This window comes from Micromesistius poutassou (assembly GCF_964030765.1).
Source record: "Micromesistius poutassou genome assembly, contig: SCAFFOLD_5650, whole genome shotgun sequence".
NCBI classification, from domain to species: domain Eukaryota; kingdom Metazoa; phylum Chordata; class Actinopteri; order Gadiformes; family Gadidae; genus Micromesistius; species Micromesistius poutassou.
Window position 1 is genome coordinate 10,258 of NW_028177051.1, and position 4,724 is coordinate 14,981.

Consider the following 4,724-nt stretch of genomic DNA (forward strand, 5'->3'; position numbering starts at 1 on the left):
CAGTAGGATGTCGGCATTTCACACCAGTTGAGTGGGCGTGTTGATGACGCTTCGGTCTACGTTTGCATGTGATTAAGTGTCACCGCACCCTAATCGATAATAAGACTACTGCCTTTTGTTCGCTGAATGGTTTAAAAAATATTTTTATTATTGTGTTACACCTTTCCTGCTGTCGGCTCCCAGACCGTAGTCGAGGAGCACAAAAGCGACGTTCCGCTCCGTCGATTCTCTCGGGAATCACTTTGACCAGCAGTGGGTCTTCTTATAGGTTTGAATATGGTCGGAATGAAGCGGCCACCGATTATTGACAGGCTGGGTACTTTATTCTTAGTTTCACTAACTTTACAGTAGGGCCTACACGCACAACCGGACTCGTTCATTACCTCAGTAAACTGAAACACGCTACCGCTCGCTCTCCTCGCTCGTCCACACACACACACACACACACATTTTAAATATTTTAAATATTTATTTATGCCCACATATAAAGAAGTACAAGGGTTCTTGCACAAGGGACATAAACACTGCCAGTGCAGTTGTGTGTGTGTGTTGACACACACACACACACACACACACACACTGCCATTCTCGCTCACACACATGCGCACATTGACAACAGTTAGCTGAACATTATAGGGTCCCGTCCTTCCACTCCCTGTTTTCTCAGTTAAACACAGAAATCAATTTGTCCCAGTGTTTGTTAGATGTGAAATGAAGCCAAAAAAGACGCTCTCTTCCTCCGGTAACGCAGTCGTTCGCGACGCCTTTCTTGTTCGTCGTTTCTTCTATTTGTCTCTAACTCATGCTCCAATCTTTCATCGATCGATGCAGATGTTGAGGATGCAACGGAATATATGCATCGCTGCAGCAACATTTAACATGCTCACGATTAGTTCTGCCCGTTCTGCTTCCACGCTGTCAGCGGTCAAACAACAACAAACCAACGTGACAGCTGCCGCGATGGCATGTCCCGCCTCTTGAGAATTTAGACCCTACGTCATACCCCGCCCCTTGCAAGCCCGCCCCCCTAAAACATCCGGAGATTCTACTGATGCCTGAGGCCAAGTCCACACGTACCAAAACAATCTTTTTTTTCTCCGTTTTCCCTGGCATCGTTTCAAGAACATTTGCGTCCACACGGATCCATCTCAATACGACTCAACACGCTACTTCATGTTCCAGGCGTATAGGTGGCGCTGTTTTAGTTTTAGAAATTCACCGGAAACGGTCACTCAAGTAATAAAGCGTTAACGCAACCCTTTTGATCGTCTCAATTGGCGCACGCATGGCTGTTGTTTGTTTGTAAAATGTGGCTTATGTGGTTGTCCATCAGTCTTTTTTGCTCAGCGTGGTGGCACAGGAGCATAATATTTTGCGTAGTGGTGGGCCGTTATCGGCGTTAACGTGCTGCGTTAACGCGAGACTCTTATCGGGCGATAAAAAAAATATCGCTGTTAATCTATTCTCAAAGTTGAACTAACCAGAAGCTGAGTGTTTAATAAAATATACTGTCCATAATCGCGCCATATGCTGGAGACAATTTAGCAATGATAATAGAAACAACTTGGGTGAGCGATGACACGTTTTGGGTTGATCGTGACATCAGAGCGTCGAAATAGTTGGTGTTGTTGTTGTTGTAATAATCCAAATCTTCCTCCAAGCTGCCCGCCTTGGTACGGCGGTAGGCGGACGCGTACCAGCCGTCTGCCGTCAACGCCGCCGCCCTCTAGATTAATTCCAAGATTAATCTAGATAAAAAAAATTAATCTATGCCCACCACTAATTTTGCGATAGTAACCCTAATAGGCACAATATCTTCTCCAGCAGGAACACGAGCATGTAGTCGGCCATAGTTGTTGTTATGAGACGTCGTCACAGGTTACAAGAGGTTACGCTCGAGGGGTGTGGCGATGACATCATCGAAACGCAAGTATGCGTTTTGGCCGTCCAGACGAACACTCAAGGGCTGCGTTTGTGAATTTATTCACCCTGGGACCCTGGGACCTGGTTTCAGAAAACTCAGTTTTCATGCGATGCGTTTACAGGATTCGTGTGGACGATCGGCCAAAACGATGCAAAACATCTTTTAACCAAAAAACGGCTCCGTGTGGACGGGCCCTGAGAGACACCGATGTCCGCATTTCGGGCGTCAAGTGTCAATAAGTGTGAATGACCCTCACGGTCGAACCTCCTGCTCCACAAATGAGGAGAAAATACGGAGGTCATATGTGAAAGCAGCCAATATAACATAATTAAAAGGTTATAAGATGAAGCAGTTAGAACCAAAACAAAATGGCCATCATGGCGAGGTCGTGTTGCCATGGTTTCCAAGCGTCAGTGAAAGATTGCAGGTTTAAGCCGGTGAGTTCATCAAATCTATCACAAATACAGAGATCTAACTGATTTACAATTCTTACGGATTGATGCTTTTGTATCAAAATGAAGGTAAGTATGAATGTTATTGTAATTAAGCAAATGTAGCATCTTTAGTTAGCTGAAGTCCCAAAACTGATTGTGAGGATTATAAATGAACAGCGATCCACTCCATCCTGGTTTAGGAAGCTGAACGTGAGAAGCCTCTTCATGATTTAACTTGGAACCTAAACAGCAAGGAAGCACAAGTCAGCATTAAACATTAAACACATTATCACTGTGATGATGTACTGTTAATATATTACTCTGATGAAGTACTGTTAGAATATGACTAAATGTAAATTGTGATAAAGTAGGCTGCTAATAAATATAACTGTAAACATATGACTGTGAATAAGTATTGTAAAGTGGTAAAGTACTGACTGTGGTCAGAGGTTGTTCCTCAGGAGCCGGATTCTGCCCCTCAGTGTTCTCAGAGCTGGTGGCAGAACCTGGGAAGTAGCAGAGTGGGAGGAGGTGAAGTCATGAGCTAGATGTATCTAGATCTATAGAGCTGTATAGTCCAGTGAGCTAGATGTATCTAGATCTATAGAGCTGTATAGTCCAGTGAGCTAGATGTATCTAGATCTATAGAGCTGTATAGTCCAGTGAGCTAGATGTATCTAGATCTATAGAGCTGTATAGTCCAGTGAGCTAGATGTATCTAGATCTATAGAGCTGTATAGTCCAGTGAGCTAGATGTATCTAGATCTATAGAGCTGTATAGTCCAGTGAGCTAGATGTATCTAGATCTATAGAGCTGTATAGTCCAGTGAGCTAACAGTGGTGAATATCCTCATGTTTTTATTACTAACACTCCATCCACTCAAAACGTAACGTTATGCTGCGTTCCAGGGACACTTTTTAGCCCCTAAGTTACGAGCTGTAGCTGGGAGTACATCGATCTGGTACGAGTTCACGGGTAGTGAGTTGTTTGACTGCCGTTCCAGGGCACTTTCCCGGGTAGAAGGTTGTGAAAACACGGGTTAGGGGTTGCCTGGAACGCACCAATAGCCTACTCTCTGGCCGGCTCGTGAGCCCAGACAAGTGTGTGCGGCGTGCCTGTTGTTTTGTTTCCGGTCTAGCGACATTACTAGTTGTTGCAACAACATGTGAAAAAACTGCAAAGTTTGCTAGGCCAAAAATAACGTTAATCTCGCGATAAAAAAATTGACGCCGTTGAATTGGGTTTGCGTTAACTCGGTTAATAACGCAACGTCTCTGTGGACATTGGAGGAGGTTCATCATTCAGAGGTGGAGAGGTTTCTACCACCACACCACCAGTGTGTGAAGACAACCAATCAGAGTCTAGGAAGGGGACAGGAAGTAGGAGCAGGTGGAGATCAGGTGTCCGTCCTCCTGGAGAGTTTGATCCACTCACCGTTCCTCTTCCGGTTCACAAAGACTCCAACAACAGCAGCAGCAGCAACAACAGCAACAACAGCAACACCAGCGAGGATGAAAACAAGGATGTCACTCTTGCCTTGAAGGAAGATCAAGAAGATAAAATCAGGTGTGTAATAATAGATGGACAGAGACCCTCCCCCATCCATCCCTCCATCATTGAACCACATGTCACGGTCACGTGATGCGACACACACGACTAACACAACGTCAGTGTAACTATTCCTCTAGAATCTGTTCTGGAGCTCAGGGTCACTCAGGGACTGATCTGAGCCTAGCCCTCTTCATAGAACTCATTTACCCACAATGCACTGTGTTCTGCTGCAGTGAGCTACTCCTGAGAGCTGTGTGTTGACCCAGTAGCTTCAGCAGTGTCCAGGTCGACCTGCAGTGGTTGTGATGAGGTCAGGTGGAGGTGGTGAGACATGTGTTCCCCACCTCCACCCCCTCCAACACCAGTCTTACCCCCATTGGTCCTGATGAGTTTGGGGTCCAGGCGGGTGGAGATGTCCTCGATGCCTTTCAGCTGGACCACACACTCGTACCTCCCCCAGTCCTCCAGTGGGACGGCCGTGAGTCCAGGGTCCACGCTGAGCTGGAAGGTCCCGTCGTGGTTGGGAGGACCTCCCCGGGGTCCACCTCATGGAGCTCTGGCCGTCTCTCCTCCAGAACACCACCACCCTGTCAGGGCAGAAGCCTGTAGCATGGCACACCACTGGGGAGGAGGGGCTCCTCTGAGCAGAGACACCCGCGGACGCTCTGGAGAGAGAGAGAGAGAGGGGGGGGGGAGAGAGGGAGAGAGAAAGAGAGAGAGAGAGGAGAGAGGCGAGAGAGAGAGAGAGAGAGAGAGAGAGAGAGAGAGAGAGAAGGGGGGAGATAGAGAGAGGGGAGAGAGAGAGAGAGAGAGA

At 46.9% G+C, this 4,724-nt stretch overlaps 1 pseudogene across 1 annotated transcript; it reads right to left on the reverse strand.

Moving 5' to 3' along the window:
* Nucleotides 1-301: 301 nt before the first annotated feature.
* Nucleotides 302-4,575, reverse strand: LOC311376793 (class I histocompatibility antigen, Gogo-C*0101/C*0102 alpha chain-like; annotated as a pseudogene). Its single transcript, XR_014684307.1, has 4 exons — nucleotides 4,282-4,575; nucleotides 3,794-3,895; nucleotides 2,797-2,864; nucleotides 302-2,600 (listed from the first exon to the last, which is right to left on the reverse strand). The product of XR_014684307.1 is annotated as a class I histocompatibility antigen, Gogo-C*0101/C*0102 alpha chain-like (transcript).
* Between the last annotated feature and the right edge of the window lie 149 nt (nucleotides 4,576-4,724).